Source organism: Panthera pardus, unplaced genomic scaffold, assembly GCF_024362965.1.
Source record: "Panthera pardus isolate Hobbes unplaced genomic scaffold, ASM2436296v1 HiC_scaffold_26, whole genome shotgun sequence".
Lineage (NCBI taxonomy): Eukaryota > Metazoa > Chordata > Mammalia > Carnivora > Felidae > Panthera > Panthera pardus.
Window position 1 is genome coordinate 8,506,001 of NW_026526832.1, and position 17,540 is coordinate 8,523,540.

At 41.3% G+C, this 17,540-nt stretch overlaps 1 protein-coding gene across 17 annotated transcripts in view; it reads left to right on the forward strand.

Annotated features, from left to right (window-relative positions):
• SLC8A1 (solute carrier family 8 member A1) overlaps positions 1-17,540 on the forward strand; it is a 381,905-nt gene that overhangs the window by 360,016 nt on the left and 4,349 nt on the right. The window lies entirely within an intron of this gene.

Consider the following 17,540-nt stretch of genomic DNA (forward strand, 5'->3'; position numbering starts at 1 on the left):
GTAGGCTTCATGGGAGCAGAAACCTTGCCCTTTTAATGTCTCTCTCTCATATTTTTGGCTTCGAAAATGATGCCCAGATAACAGATAATACAATTGCATGTGCCCATGTGTTTGGCCGTGTATGTGAATGTGTTGTGTCTATAAATGGACAAATCATCCATTGACACTTTATTATGAGTTAGATGACTTTCTTAACACCTTCTAGAGACAAGTAAGAAAGTTATGATTGAGGGAGATGAGCAGTAGATACTTTTATAGTGTGGATTATTCTTGAAGAATATATTTGGGCAGGTTATTGTAGTAAGAAGGGCAAGGATAACTAGAGAGCAGTGAGTCTCCTCTTTCATAATGTGGCTATGATGGGAAGGGTGATGAGGGGCAAGATATTTTTTGCCTCTTTCTTCATTCTCTTCTCTATCATCCCTGACTTTCAGATCCAGAACTCAGGCCAATACTTTTTAAACTTTAGGTATATTTTGTGTAGTACCAATTAGGCATTCTGCAGTAGCCTGACTTGGGACCATAACTAGGTTATGTCAGATTGTTTCTATGGGAAATAGGCTCGAAATCTCAAAGAAATTAATGCAAGAAGTTTAGAAGCCAGCCATTTTTGTATGAGGCACCACCTACAGCACATACTCTTTCTGCGTACAATTATTTACTTGGATGGAATTGGGTACATTGGGCCAAAATATTCCAGCTTCTATATCACATTCCAAACACAGGGGTTCCTTGCATCTCTTGCTTCTATTGGAATCAAGTAGGAGCAAGCATTCTTCCTTACAGAGAAAACTCTTAGATGTTAACGAGTTGGGAATATTTTAACTTCACTCAGTCTACCTTGGTCGTGGTCCATACATCTTGATTAGGCTTGTGCCTGAAGCTGGCCTACTGCCCCTTGTATCTTCCCATTAGGAGCTGTTTACTCCTAGGACCACAACAGTTTTAAAATTGGGCATTCTAAGGCTGCTTCTTAGCCTCTGGCATTGTTAGATTTCTCTGTTCACTTCCAGTGTTTTGAATATCCTTTGAGTTTTGTCAAGTAGGAATTATTTCATTGTGGACACTTTAAATCATGAAGAGAAAGAAAAGAGATGATCTTAGGCATTTTTCCCATTCTGTATATAGAACCTTTTTTTAAAAAAATAAAACCTTATTTTAGAGAAAACGTATGCTATTTTTAAGTTACATTACTTCCAGGTTTCTAAACACCATAGGAAGAATTTGACAAAAAACTAGTTATGCTAGCTATTCACTATGTTTGCTTAGTGAAGTGTCATGAATATGCACCAAGGAGGTAGAGAGTTTTAGAACTATAGGTACAGAGCTTTAGAACTGAATCCAGGAAGCTGGACTTCCAACCATTACTCATTGTATGACTGGAATCAGTTGTTTGACTCAGCCTTGGTCTTCCTGCCTGTAAAACAGGCATGATGATACATGGCAATTGGTTTAAACTTTCTTTTAATGTTTTATTTATTTTTGAAAGCAAGAGAGACAGACCACGGGCATGGGAGGGGCAGAAAGTGAGGGAGACACAGAATCCGAAGCAGGCTCCAGGCTCTGAGCTGTCAGCACAGAGCCCGACGTGGGGCTCGAACTCACAGACAGCGAGATCGTGACCTGAGCCGAAGTCAGATGCTTAACCGACTGAGCCACCCAGGAGCCCCGATACATGGCAATGTAAGCAGAGTTGATGGGAGGATTAAAGTAATATGGATCTCAGAGCACTTTGTCAACTGAAAATTGCTATAAATCTAGGAAATAACATTCTCTACACTGACATCAACTCTCAAAATGTCAAAAGGAATAGAAACCATCAGAAAATGAGAAAGAATAGGAAAAATATTATGATCAGGGAAGGAAACTTTTAAAACTTTACCACTCCACTGTGTGTTAGGCAGACACACTGTATTTATATTATCTATTATTTCATTTAGATCATATCATTAAGTTACGTGAAGTGATTTTTGTCTCCTCTGAGATTTTCTTGTCCCTGAGACCCAACCATTCTCTAAAAGTGAATTTATTTTTTTACCTCTTTGGCATTGTGCTAGAAAACATTGCTGATATATATATATATATATATATATATATATATATATATATATATATATACATACACACACACACACATATATATATACACACACACACACACTATATGTATATGTGTATATATATATAATGCATATATATAACATATATAAAATATATTATTTATTCATGGTTAACATGTTTTGGTTTTTACTTTCCTAACTTCTAAAAACTCTGAAAACTACAACATTATAGAGTATACTTGAGTAACAAAGACATTACAATTTATTAAATCCCGCTGCTTTATTTCCCAGGGGATCCTAACATAACTAGTATAGTCATGCAGGTTATGCCTCTGTTTAAAAGTGGTGCCTCTGTTTAAAAGTCCCTTTATCGCGTAAAGAGAGCACCAATATCCTCATTTACATAATGAAATTAAGGCCCACAGAGAATAAATGATTTGCTCATATTCAGTCCAAGTTTCAGTCGATGACAAATTGTCTCTCCTTATCATAATCTGGTACTCAACCACTCTATTTTTTTATGTGGATTTATTTTTAAAGGATTCCATATTTTCCCACATATCTTATAATTTGTGGGAAATTACTTCTTTCTTTGCTTCAATTTAGTATTTCCTACTTTTAAAGCATGCCACGGTAGAATTATATTCAAGCTCTTTGAGGTCAGGCACCTTATATCCTTATTCCTTTGGCATGGAAAGTACCTAGTAGGGTACATGCTTCAAAAAATTACAGAAATGATAAAGGCCTATTTCTATACCCATAAACACTTAGCATTTCCTACCTGTACAAATTTAAAGGAGGTTTGGTCATTCTGGGCCGAGACCAAAGCTTCCTGTGATACACGGCTGTGATACACGGCTGACTAGGCACGGGGGTCAGGATCAGGAAGGGCATATCAGGGATGTTCTCCCAGCAGTCACGTTCTGCAGACTTACTGGAAACTCTGGAAATCAAGCCGTTTCCTAGGTCTCTGAGCAGGAGTAGGAGCCTGGGAGTAGAATCACTAGAAGTAAGTATCCGAGGCATCTATCAGTACCTCCACTCAGCCTCCCCCTTACTTAACAACAGAGATGGGGTCAGAAGGAAACACAGCACACTCAGATACTCTTCTCAGGGTAAATTGTATCCAGCCATTCCGAAATCCCACAGCCATCTGATCTACCCTGGAGAATAACGAGGAATCCGACTGAGACAACCATTTCCTCTCCCTCCATCCTACTTCAGATAGATGTGGTGTGTTCATTTCTGGGTTCACGGATTAACTGGGAAACAGCCTCAATATAAGAATTATGCAAAATCATCTCTTAGTGGGGTATTCATGGTTCTCCACAAGACGGTATAAAAGAACATGAGCTTTAGAGTCAGGTAAACGTGAGTTCAAATCCACCCACCCCACCTGTAGAGGCAAATCGCTTGACTCCTGTCAACCTTAGTTCATTAATCTGAATAACAGTAATGGGGACATGAAAATCTACCTCAGAGTCGTAGTGAAGATGGCACGAGAGCACCTTTTTCAAGCACCCAGTACAGGGCCTAGCATATAATTGGTGCTCGAAAAAAATATTAGATCTCTTTTCCTTTCTACCTCAATGTACTGATAAATAGGCTTAGGCCTCCCGGTAGTTAGCTCAGCTATATCACAGCAAGTGAAAAATAGCAAACCAAGTAAGTTTGCAGCCCATCTTCATTACGAGATCCTGTGTTAGGAATTCCTACATTAGGAATTCACGTTCAGTGGACATTCTCAGTTGTGTTCCTGTTTCCTGCAATTTTACCCCGAGCTTTTACACTCAACATTGGCATTTCAACTCAGACGCGGTTGAAGAGAACGTACCATAGCTACATATTATCTGTATACGAATTTAATCAGGTGATTAACATTTCACAACAGCTTAAATGGGAATGAAAACAGAATTGCTTTACTCTGCACCAGGATTTCCCCATGGCTATAATGTTGGTTCCCCCAGGAAGATCCGAAAGGGCAGGTATATTTTATTTCCAGATACCTGAATAAGCAGTCAGTTTCTTCGCCACCAAGAAAGGTCAGGACTGCTGAAAATGGGCCCTCTGATCACAGTCAGGCCAAGAGGCAGAGCCACCCAGGGACACGGCCAGAGGTCCAGCACCGGGCAACCCTTAATCACTCAGAGGGCTTTCCACAGGACCTTCTCTCACCCTCACGCCAGTAACCAGCCAGCTGGAGGTAAAACGCTCGGAATGTTCCAGCACACTTTCTCATGAATAGGTGATGTCATAGGACTTGAAGGAAGCTTACAAAAGCAAGCATTTCTAAGGACAGAGCGAAACAAAGGCAGGCTGGATACCAGATTTCACAAGATTTGCTCCACAAATGGCACAAGAACTGCCTGTTATTCTAAACTAAAACACAGTGGGGAATAGACTAAGTGCAGCGGACCCAAAGCATTTTTGTAAAAACCTGGGAAACACCCATTTCAAAACTATTTGAATCCCTTATTCTTACAGCCCAAAAGAAGAATTTGTATTTAGTACTTACAAATTTTTTGTTGGCAATTGCAATCTTTAATTTGTATCAAGAGGTAGCACTGTATGGGGTCCCTGGAATGGAGCACAAGGCTGGAGGGGGACCAGGATGCTGACAATGATGTCATCTACCAGGAGGTGGCCCCGGGGAGCTGAGAATGCAGCACGTGTCATGCCCAATGTGACATAAGCCTGTCTTTGGATTAGTGCCCCAATCCCACGCCAACCACCTTCACTCAGTCCCACAAAAATCATGGTGTAAAAGAAGGGAAACTAAAAATGTTTCATCCTAGTCTTCTCTGGGCCCTTCTTGCCTAGTCTAGGTCAGACAAAGCAAGGATATTGGCAGAAACATCACGCCGTTCAGTGGTGTGTGTGTGTGTGTGTGTGTGTGGTGTTGTATTCAGAGAGCTGGTGTTATGAATGTGCAATGCGAATGAATGTAGATTTCCTCTCCTTTTTAGTCTTGAGGTATATTCCAAAGGGGAAAAAAAAAAAAAAACATCAAGTGAAGACCTTAGGCCTGTTTGCTCCAACAGGACTAACAATAGCCTGGGTCTCTTAGAAGTGACTTGAAAATAATGTTGAGGTGATAACTTTCATTTCTCCCTTCTCACATGTGAAAATTAGATAATGAAAATGAAAAATTTCAAGAACCACTGTTGTGCTTTTTTTTTTCTTTTAAATTCAGGCCTCAGGCTGCATTTTTAAACAACCTTGTAGGCATAATTTATATACCATGAAAGTCACCCATTGAAATGTAGTTAAGGGAGTTTTTTGGTTTTTTTGTTTTTTTGGTTTTTTTGTTGTTTTTTTTTGTTGTTGTTGTTTTTGTTTTGTTTTTTTTTTTAGCAAATCTACAGTGCCCTACAATCATTACCCTAATCCAGCTTTAGAACATTTCATCACTTCCCTCTTGGCTACTGACAGGTAATCCCCACCTCTACCCACATGAATTTCTTCCCTCTTGTAACTTCCCTCTTGGCTACGGACAGGTAATCCCCACCTTTGCCTCCTGCCCCAGGCAGCCACTAATGTAACTTTGAAGACCCCACAGATTCAGCTTCTTTCAGTGTTTCTCAAGGACCAGTTTGAATGTAAAAATGTCATGGATCCTCCCACATGATGGTAACTATACTTTAGTAATACATAAATGTAGGGATTTACCTCAGATTCTGTAAAATTTTAAGATAATTTTTGTTTCATTCACCATAACATCTCTATAGTCATTTGCAAACTACAAATATGAGATATTGCTTTGTGAATAGAGATATGTGCACCCTTTAAAACAATCCCACTACCCTCCCCCACAACAGTAGCCTTGGCTCATATATTTGAAATCGCTGGGGAAAAATATCACACAATGGTATTTAGAATTAGCACTGTGAATCTTGGGGTAAAACCCCCGTTTAATGATCTATAGAGGCTAAATATCCATGGCCAATTCAGTCAGGTAATCATAACACACTGAAAATGAGGCAACTCTCATGAGTTCAGCTTCTTACTCTTATCCCCAGCCCTAGCTGTCACCCTGTAGACACTGGTCATTGGCCCCTGGATCAATACAAATCCATGAAAACCATTAGGAAGAGAGTAGAGACCAGGGCCTAGAACACAGGCTGTGAACATTGTCTCCTGCACACAGAATATTATCACTGAATTCAAAAGAAAAAAAAAAAGCGGGCTACAAGAAAAAGCAGAACCTAATTGCCGTGTCATGGGCACCGCATGAGCAACAAAATGACTTTAAGGCTCATTGCTATTTTTAGAAGAGAAGGCAAATAAAATGGTAATTCAATTTAAAAACCAAATCTTACATGTGACTGTAAAGAATTTTAATACCTGTTGGGGATAGTGCATATCACAGACATGAAATCATGGTGCTTGGCATTTAAGCACAAAGCCAGCTGGAATGCCATCAATGCTCCTCAGTGCACAGACCTCACATCCTGCCTTTGCCCAGGACTGAAACTTAAGCTATATATTACCAGTTTATACTCCGCTTCATTCCACAAAAAGGATTTAAATCCATAAAATGCCTCACATTCTTCAGCCACCTTCTCTGGCGCATGACCCAGAAATGCCAAATCTATTGGTGGCCATATTAGATAACCTTTGTTTAACTCAGCACTTATAAATCCTACGTTTCGTGCTAAGGAGAAAATAGCCACTTTGGTTCTATTATTTACAATCAGGAAATGCTGTGCCGTGTTTGTTTCCTTTCCCCTCTCTCCCTCCTGTTCTGGAGCCCCGGAGGCTTTTTGACAGGGTCCTCCATAAATTGTAAGCTATTATTAGGTTATCGCCCTAAAAACTCATGGGTTGAGACAACAAGCGAGACTTGCTGTGGTTCCAAACTGAAATGATCCCCACTGGGGTACGCAAATGGAGCCAGCAGAGGACAAATTATACCTTGTCATTCCTGAGTTAGAGTTGTGAAACAACAACTAACCACAAATGTGCAAAAAGATCACGAAAATGTCCTTCTCGGAAGGATTCTTTGTATGATGATGCTTCAGACAGCTGAAAAATGGCAAAGCAAAAACCCTAAACTAACCCACTTGTCCAATTAGAAAACAGCTGGTCAGGGTGCTCAGAAAGGGGTCAACATCCAGTGTGAGACCATACCAGAAATGCTCCCAGGTGCTGCTCGTCCTTTTGTCTGTTTCCGTCTGTGCTTCCAGAGTTCCACATGTAGGGAGACAAGGGTCAAACCACCTAGAAGAACCTGACATTGATAACTTCAGGACCAAGCCTTGTTTTCCTGAGAGTATGGATTAAGCCCTTTCTTCTACAACTTCTACACCTGAGCTCAGTCTACAGAGGAATAGTAGTGAGAAGTAATATTCAAAATAAAAAACTGTGTTCTGACAGATGATGCCAGGAAGCACAAACTGAGTGTGAGACAGTGTGGCATTCTCAATCATCAAATATTCCAGACATCTTCCCTCTACACGAGTCATTAGACGTTAAGTTTAAAACCGTTTTTTAAACAACAGATCAAAGGAAGCAGTCTGATACAGTAGCAAGGCATAGGATTCAGAGCCATTTTGCATGTGTTTTGATTCATGTGTTCTACAAATATTAAGTACCCACTAAGTAGTATACCCCATTCGACATAGTAGATACAGAGGGATAAACGAGACGGATGTTTAATCCCACAAAGTGTATACCCCAGGGGAAGAAAACAGATACTTAACAAAAATAGGATAAAGTTTCAGATAGCAATGAGATGAACATTCTTGAGAAGAAAATAAAACAGGATCATGGAATCCTGGACTCAAGAGCATGTATACTCTATACACACAGGGGGTATTTTAATAGGGTAGTATGACTCCTTATACACCAATCATTGGAAAATTACCTACTCACTCAAACCTCTGGTTATCCCCCTGCAAACTTATCCCAGCAGTTCTAACCTTAGAAATTATGAAAAGGCATTACTTTTTCTTGACCTATTCCATTACATAACCCTTTTGAGGTTTTCGGTGGTTTACTTTCCTCTCTGGCAGCTGTGACTCTCTTATTACCCCTACCAACATCTGTTCTTAGGGGATAGTACCCAACTGCCCTGGGTTTTTCTTCCCAATACTTCTTCCCCTCCCAATCTAAATGTTCCGTGTTAGTTATTACTTTGGAATATCCAACAAATGATCCACATTAAGGCATCAGTGGTGAATGATGATTTCATGAGGGCAGGGCATTTGCACTTAACACAAAAAGTGTTTCAACAGTAACCACATTTGCATAGCTTCATTGCTTTAAAAGTACATCTGTATAAATTATCTCTTTGATATCCACAGCAGCCCTGGAAGTTAGGCAATCTAGATGTGTCATCAGGTTCAGAGCGTGGGATAATATCTGGCAAGAATGGAATCTGATGAGAGATCCTGGAAACAAGCCTCCAGCATGAGAACCCGGGCACCAGAAATCACAAAATGTGGATTCTAAACCCACCCCTGCATTCACGTTCCTTCTGCCTCCTAGGGGGCTTCAGCTTCCTCCCCTGAAAAAAAAAAAAAAAAAACCAACACGGCACCCACCCATCCATGCACCCACCCACTGAATTGTCAGAAAGAACAAATAGAACATCTATGGAAGAGCTCTGAAAGCTCTCAGGTGTAAAAATAAGAAATTTTTGTCAAAAGTCATTTAAAAATTATCTACCAAGAGCAGTGCTAGGTGCCTGGGAAAGAGACAAGAACAGAATATGACATTAGAGCTCAGCCTCATCACGTATCCTTAGCAGCCTGGATGGAGCTCTACACCTTACTTTCTAGTCTCCACATTCCAAATTACATCTCTAGTAAGAGCCCAGGTACAAATGATGGAAGACTTGGGTATTCTATCCCTTCCCAGAAATGTTAAGGGCACAGAGCTCTTAACCAATGAATATGCGAAGTAATTTTGTGGGTTGAAGTCAATGGAATACGCTATTAGTAAATACAATATAATGTTACCGTAACACAGATACAGAATTAAGAGAGGATTCTGGCCTTGTCATATAGTCCATCATTGCCTGACAAGAATGGTTCGAAGGAAACAAGGACCCATAGATCTCTCCCCTTCACAGCTCGTCCTCAGAAAAGTTTTATAGTGGATGAGGTTTGTTTTTCAAGATTCTTGTTCCACTCTATGGTCTGTCCTGAGCACCTTCCTAACTCTAAATTCCAGGCCAGGAAACCCCTGATGGCCAGGAAATCTCATTACTCTCGCCCCCCTCCTCACCCTGACGCCTGCTGAGATGCACCTGCTGTGTGTGCAGTATTATGATGCCTTCCCCCTTAGGATCCCACTACCATAGCCCTGATCACCGAAAGTGACCTTTACTGTTTATTGAGATGACTCTATTTGCCTACTTTTAGTAGTGTACACGCTTTCCTGAACTCATAATGCACAAAGCAACCCCTCTCAAAAAAAGAAGGTTTATGAGGAATAAATAACTGGGTAACCATCCACAGGACACGGGCACATGTTGGGGGTCTTCAGCGTGTTATCTAGATCTGTAGACTTTGAGTTATAGCAGTATAGCCCAGCTGAAAGGGAAGTTCTCTTGTAACCTACTAAGGCTATCCGGAAGTGGTAGTAAGCGTTTCTGTTTTCTCCAAGTTATAGTACAGTCTTTCTGTCGGGTCCCACTCGGCTACCTGTAGTTCTAGCAAGGTTTGGGGCACCTATGGCTTTACCATCTCTAGAGCAGGACTTGAGAAGATTCAGACAGGAGACAGATGTTCCAGAAATAGAACAAAGCATAGAAGAACAAACCAGGCTTCAAAGGCAAGAAGGGTTGAGGGACAGAGGGAGATTATGGGGAAGGAAGGAACAGCAAGGTGGAAGACACTGACTGTTTCACGCAGGGCAACCCTGGACTGTGTTGGAGGCAACGAGTTCCAGTTGTATCTAATAACAAAATGGCTTGGGAAAGTGACAGTTAGCTACTTGCTGTAGCCCCAAACCTGCCCTTTTTTTGCCTTTTCAAAATTAGCAAAATGCTGCTGATCTAAATCTCAACAATGTTTTACCCTCATGGACTTGGTATTAATAAAGGTTCATTATAAAAGTAATAAAATTCTGGCTCAAAATTGAAAATATCAGAACCTTGATGTTATTTTAAAAGTAGGTTCCTTCAAGCCTGTTTTTATGTACTATAATGTAATAGCAAGAGAAGCCAGGAACTTAGGAATTGAAAAAATTACTTTGTCAGTGATCTCTAATATTGTTCTAAAGGTATGAAGGCATCCATGGAAATAGCCCCTTCTTAATCTGTTTCTGACCCGTACAAATATTTTTCTAAAGGAGTCAGGCTGATGTTTCTCTGTACAACCATTTTAATCCTTTTCTTTCAACTGATAAGCTGTTTTAGTATTGTGTAGTTATAGTCAGAGGTGAACATTATAAGGTTTCTGGATATTTTCTTGGAACCCTTTGCCCATTTTCAAATTTCAGGTATGTCATTTAGTCCTTGTCAACACCCCACGCTCTTATGCATAAAGTCAGTCAATACACAGTGCACTTGTGGTTAAGAACATGAATTCTGGCTAGGAGCACATTAGTTTGTGAATACTGGTTTCACCTCTTATTGGCTATATAACTTTAGCCAACTTTCTTATACTCAGAGATTCAATTTTCTCGTCTATCAAATGAAGATAATAAAAGTTCCTACTTCATACGATTGTCTTGTAGATTACATGGGAAGCCATATATAATTGTTTTAATGTTTATTTATTTTTGAGAGAGAGAGAGACAGATAGACACAGAATCCGAAGCAGGCTCCAGGCTCTGAGCTGTCAGCACAGAGCCCGATGTGGGGTCCAGACCCACGAACTGTGAGCTGAAGTCAGACACTCAACCGACTGAGCCACCCAGGTGCCCTGATGGGAAGCCATATATAGAGCCTTGCCTAGGAGTCTCATAAATGTTAACCATCACTGCCCTTATCACCACTATCATTTGTGGACATCAAAGACAGAAACACATTCTCCCTAAATCCTATAGGTTTATTAACCTTAAATTGCCTAGCTGAAGGAAACCATAATAAAAAGTGGTTAATATCATTAACATTCCCTTTGTTATCACCAGAACAAAGAATTCTGAAATAGGAAATATTTGCTGTGCACCTACTAACTTCCAGACACCATCCTGAGCCTTTTTGTAGTGCTTCCTTTGATTATCTTTATGGCTACATAAATAGGGATTTTTATTTTCGCTATTTTACAGATATGAGTCTTAAAGAGAGGTTATCCCAAGGCCACACACCCAGTACATGGTAAATGGGACCAGGACCAGGTCTTACTCCATAGCTTAAGCTCCTTCCTACTATAACTAGAGACATTATGCAGTCCACAGTAATCAGCACTGGCATTCTTCAGTAACAACAGTGGTTAACCACAGAGTAACATGGAACCAGGTGACCAAATGAACTATGGACAGTGACCTCTGCTTACTAAGGTTCTCAATGCCAAGCAGAACCAATGATTCACATGAACCCAGTGGGAACTGTGGAATACTATGGTCATCATCAAGCTGCCTGTTTACCACTTGAACAGAGACAGGAGACTTCTCTCAAGTCAGTCAACCCTGCACCCCTTATTTTGTCAGGCGCACTCTGCAACTTCCACCACGATAATCTGCATGAACCTTTTTATGTGGGGAAATAGACAAGCAGGACCCCCAAAGTGAAAGTACCAAACCCACTTAACATACATAATCTGATCCACTCCAAGACCATGTTAATGCAAGTCTCAGGAGACAACCAGGTCAGAATACCACTTCTTTGCTCCACACCCAGCTAGTTGGTTTGGGACTTTTTTCAAGGTCAAGAGTGGGCATGGGGAGGAGTGAATAGAATTGAACAGAATGAATTGAATTTAATTGAATTAGCCCCATTTCAGACAAACCTTTAGAGTTCTTTGAGAGGCTCAAAAGTTGTTGTTGACCTCAAAGATTTAGAACCAGGGATTTGAGAAAATTTCAGCAAACCTCATGAAGCTAGACGTTTAAACAAGGAAGGGGAACCTTGGATCCTCTCTCGAATCTTCATGGACATCATACTGAACAATCATCCCATTATGGGTGTGTTTAAGAGTGGAGTATTATCATGTTCTTTTGAGAGCACGGATCAAATTACATTTTGGAAGGCAGATCAAATAGCACTGTTGGTTTGTGTTCATTCTCTCCTCCACTTTGTGTTCCTCAGAAAAATAAACCCCCATTACTTTTCCCTTTTAATTAGAATTAATCTCTTTGAATTTCAAATCTCCCAGGATTTCAAATACATAACAGGAAAACAAAGTCCCGGGGGTACCCTTGCAAAGATATCAAAATGAAAACAGTCATTTGGTAACAAAACAAGGCTGGTTTTCGACGATCTGTGCGTCAGGGCTATTCCATACGCTATCCGGGAGGTGCCATTGTCCTCACACGGATGAAGAAACAAAGGCTCTGAGTGGTTAGCGGATCTCAGTCTGGTTGGGGGAGCTTTAAAAAATACTGGTGCTCCAGACAAATTAAACAGAAGCTTGGGTGGGGCTAGGAAGCTAGTATTTTTCAAATGTTGCTCTGGTGCTTCTGATTTGCAGTTGGGGATAAAAATGAGTAGAAGCATGTGTTCCGATGTGCCAACACGAATCCTCTGGAGCTTACTTACCTCTGTTCCCTTCTAAAAATAAGTCACGTCGCCATCTCCATTTCTCTTTTACACTCTTTCAGGGAGCTTTTATGGGCAGAAATCTCATTGAAGTGTTCTTCCCTTTTTCTGTTTTTACAACTCCTAACTGGTCATTAATCCATCAACACCAGTAATTCCTTGACCTCTTGCACTTCACCTGAAAGTCAAATAAGGATTCTTTTGAGATGAACCAATGGAGTGCATGTGTGAGGCAGTGTGGTTTTCGTATTTACTTGGGTAAATGTCACAACTAAAGACAAAATCTTGTTCAAAGTCCTCAGTGACAGAAGAATTCGCATGTAAATGATTTTCATTTGAATTCTAAAAAAGCAAGACAAAAAGCGCCTAGAGGAGAATGGATGCCTGCCTGCTTGCCTTTCAGTCACTAGTGAGATTAGGGCCTTAAAACTAGAAGAGCTCCAATGCCATTCCATGACTCAGGCTATATGGAATTTTCAAAATAAAGAATCGCTTTGATTTTTGAGAATAATTTTATGCTTTATCGCATTTTTAAATGCACATGATCATAAAGTTAGGCAGTCTTTAAAGGATGTTATAACTCCCTGAAAGTTTAGAATTATCACATTAAGTCAGAATTCCCCACCACTTATTCTCTTAGGATCTGGTGCTACTGGGTTATAAAAATAGCCAATAATGCTGAACACTCACTAGGTCTCAGGCCCTAATCTGCATGCTGGTCACGTTAACACGTGTCTTTCAAAACCCTCTGAAGTAGGTAAGCTTCTTACCTGGCGAATGGTGGAGCCAGAATTCTATGAATTTAAGTAAATTTCCTTCCTCCTTTGGTCTTTCATAGCATCCGTGCTGGAACAAGGTTTAAAAATAATAAGAACATAGCATAACTCAAGAGTTGGAGGGCATTAGAACTGGAGGGGCAGCCCCAGCGCCTCCATTAAACCCACCCAAGTGTTTGTCTGAGTCAAACCACCACTAGACATCACTGTTTCCAAGAGAAATTAGCTGCTTCCCCCAAACTGAAACATCTATCCCTCTCAGCAAAGCCCCCCAAATAATGGGTGTTTGGAGCAACAGCCATTTCCCTGGCTCAGAGCCATGGTTCTCAAACCTTGGTATAAAGAAGAATAATGTGAGGCCCTTGTTAAAATGTGTCCTTTCCTAAGACAGCCTGATTAAGTGGGTTGAGGGTGGAGCCCGAGATCTTTGAACCAGGCTCTCCCAGTATTTCCCATGCCAGTGGTGTGCAAACTTGACATAACGCACCAAGTTTGCAATGGTCGTCACTGCCACCATTTATACCATGGGTCACGCATATAAATGGCTGGCTGGTCAGAGGGGTTTCAAGTAAATAATTTTGCCAACGTTTATCTATTTTGAAAAGGCAAATGACTCTGGGCTGTGTGGCTTAGTTTCAAATATGGCCACAATTTGATCAATGGCAATATCTTTGGGTCTAGAGATCTTTCTTCCTAGGATCTTTGAATGTTTCATTTAGGCCATTCTTTAAAATGAGATTAATCGGTTCTAATGAAGATGGGTGCTCATGTACAAACTCCTACAAAAAAAGAAAAACACAGCAAAATCATACATATGAATTTAGTATTTTGATGTATTCCGCACACCACCCAAACAGTAAACTCAGGGAGAGTCTTAGAGATATTCTAAATTTTTTTATTTTTGATGAAGAAACTAACTAAAAAAAAAAAGTGAAGTGTCTTATCCAACAACGCACATAAGAGCTACGATTGTCTCCTTAATGAGCTTCTCTACTATATCATGAAGCTCTGTACCCCCTGGTCTCTTATATTGTAATTCACAGGTGCTGGGGAAGTAACCATGCCTTGACAAGCAGGCTGGATTCCAATTAAAATCACCATCGGTGTCAGTTCCTGAGGCACAAAGTGCTTGAGGGTTGAACAGCTGGCCCCCCAAATAGGCTAAAAGTCAAGAATAAATCGTCTGGGATGAAACCCTTGCTCTAGATAATAAACCTTGTGTGTGACCTACAGGAATATAATAAGTATCCGTTTTTACAGAAGAGACATTTAAGGCTCGGTCTGTATGTCCCTGTAAAGTTTGCAAGATTCAGGTAACAATTCCTGGAGGAAAGGAGAATGTGCTGACCTATTGTGCACATTGACCAGATGACTTGGCCAAGGTTATACACAGTCAGGATAGGTCTGCAGAGAACAGTGATGTCCTGACTCTGTGATGTATGGTTTAGTTCCAGCCACACTGTCTCCCGACTGAATCTTCCCTGTTGATTTACAGTCATAGGTACCAGGAGGCAGAACCAAAAGTCTAAGACTGTAGGACTAATCCAAAATGCCTCAGAATTCAAGGTGAAGTTAAAAGCAACAATTCCTACTAGAAATCTGACCTAAGCTGTATAGATAGGAAGACACATATATGTAATTATCAACATGTCTTAGTTTGTGCCAATCACATGGGAAACCTGATTCATGTGTTTGTTAAATGGGCCAAGTTCTGAATATGATTACAACCCCTCTGAGACCACAGCGGTAGTTATTTCTTGGATTTTACTTTGGGGAATGGCATTTGAGTGGTTTTGCCTTGCTCAGCCATAAGCAAGGTATGAGCTTAGTGTCCAGGGTAAGGCTTGGCAGTCTAACGTATGGTGATGCGTTGCTCTTTGCACTAAGCAGAGTAGCGACAGAAGGCAATTTGGGGAGATCCCATCATACTTTATTTGGAAAACAGAGTCGTCTCTGCTGGAGGTAAGGTTACTGGTCTGGGTTTGCATGTGTCTCTGTAATTTTTACATAGCTTTTGAATTAAAACAGATAAAAGGCCTGATGTATAACCCAGGTAAATAAAACCCACGAGACTCAAATAGGCCCCAAACAGGCTTCACTGTTTTGATCAGCTAATTACTTCCACTACTCATCTTGTAGGGAATCCAGAGAAAGGCATTTGAAGAAACAGGAACCTGTTGTTACAAGAACTCCAATTCAGTATTCACAATAGGCTATTGAAAAACAAGAGAGGGAGACATCCCTGCAGACCCAGGGACGTCTTTCCGGCAAAAGGACTGGTCTGGGTGTTCAGGGTCCCTGGGCCTCAGGAATCTTTAATTTTACCCCTCATCCCCTTCTGGCACAGTGGCAGAAGCCTCCAGAAAAGTGTAGGGTTGGAGTGGAGATGGAGCACCCAGGAAGTCCTGTGTGCCATGTGCCACAGGCCAGGGGAGGTCAGCAGGTGTGAGTGCCAGGTCGCCTGCCCCTGCAGCATGGGGGAGGGATCATCCCCTACCTCGTCGGGCCCAGCCTAACACAGCCATCTGTTCACCACCAGCTGGTGCCAACAGCCATGTCAGCACAGAACATCTCAAGTGTTCCTCCGAAGCAGCTGAGCCATGAGCTACTTTCCCTTGCCTTCCACTCTTTGCCTTCACTTTCCCTGCTCAGCTCTCTGTCCTTGAAAGAGAAAAGCAAAACGACTTCATTTTGAGGAGGCTGCAGCTCCTAATAACTCTTAATGATGAATCGCAAGAGACCATTAAGGTTTGCCTCGCTTGGCTTTCACTCGCCAGTCTCCATGATAGTCCTGATGGGGCTGCGGTGTGTGATCTGAATACACAAAGCGGCTCAAATACAGGCGGGTGGCTGAGCAAACCGCCTACCCCTCCTGCAGCCTTTGCTCTGAGACAGGAAAGAGCATTCTGGGATAACCGGTTTCAGAGTTTCTGGGGGGAAGGGACAGGGCCATCTGAAATGAGGAAGGGAAAACTTTAGCCTTTCTGGGAGGGACAGTGCAGGGTGTACGGAGAATGGGCTCTGAAGTTATAACAATTTGGTTTAAAATTTGGTTTAAAAATCCTTGTTCTACTGACATGTCCAAGAGGTGTTCCCAAACCATAAAATCTTTAAAGCTAAGAAGGTTGAATGAGAATCCGCGTGTAACATGTAGGATAGTGCCTGGTACAGAGCAGGCAGCGTTTGTCTAATTATAAAACTAAGTAAAACCTGCTTTCTACCAGAAAGGTCAAGATTAATGAGATGGACCCTCCATGTTGACTTCCTTTCAAAAAAGAAAGGGATGCTGCTGGGGAACTATCCTCTGAGCAACCTAAATAACCAACTCACCCAGAGTAAAGCGCAAAAATCTACAGGTTGATAGAAGCTTGCATGCTTGATGTATCATCCCCCTTGGAGATCTACAGGAGGAGGATGGTGGCAACAGGGTAGCAAAAGAGGGGGGAAAGTGATCCAGATATCCCACAAGTCCATGCCTGCCCAGAGCATCCCAGGAACCTCCGGAGGACCAGAGCAGATGACACGGCACCTTACGGTAGTATCACACCTGCCGTTACTGTCTCTTGCAAATAGGAGTTCAATCTCACAGTTATTCACGTCTTCTATAAGCCTACTGTGCAAGGTATTCTGCCAAGGTAACTGAGAGGACTTCGATATTAACAAGGGAGCTGAACAGAAAAGAAACCGAGTATCTTGCAAGTTCTGTTTATGTGTTTTAAGAAAGGAGCGATTTCGGATGCTGCCTCAACTTTTAGTAAACTGATCAGCCAGCTTTACCCACACAGTCTTTGCAAAAGAACAAAAAGAGCTACTCTTACTTTCTACCAAGATAGATAAGCATTTTACCTATAGCATTTCAACAGCACCCTGAGGTGGGTGTCACTATCCCCATTTCACAGATTGGAAAATTGAGGCTTGAGAAATTAATCCATCTGGGGTCACACATTCAGTTGTGACGACAGGATTTGATGGCACAAACACGCCCTAGGCTCTACTCATCGAGAATATCAGTCACTTGTCCTACTCCTTGTATGGACCACGATTTTCCTATCTTCA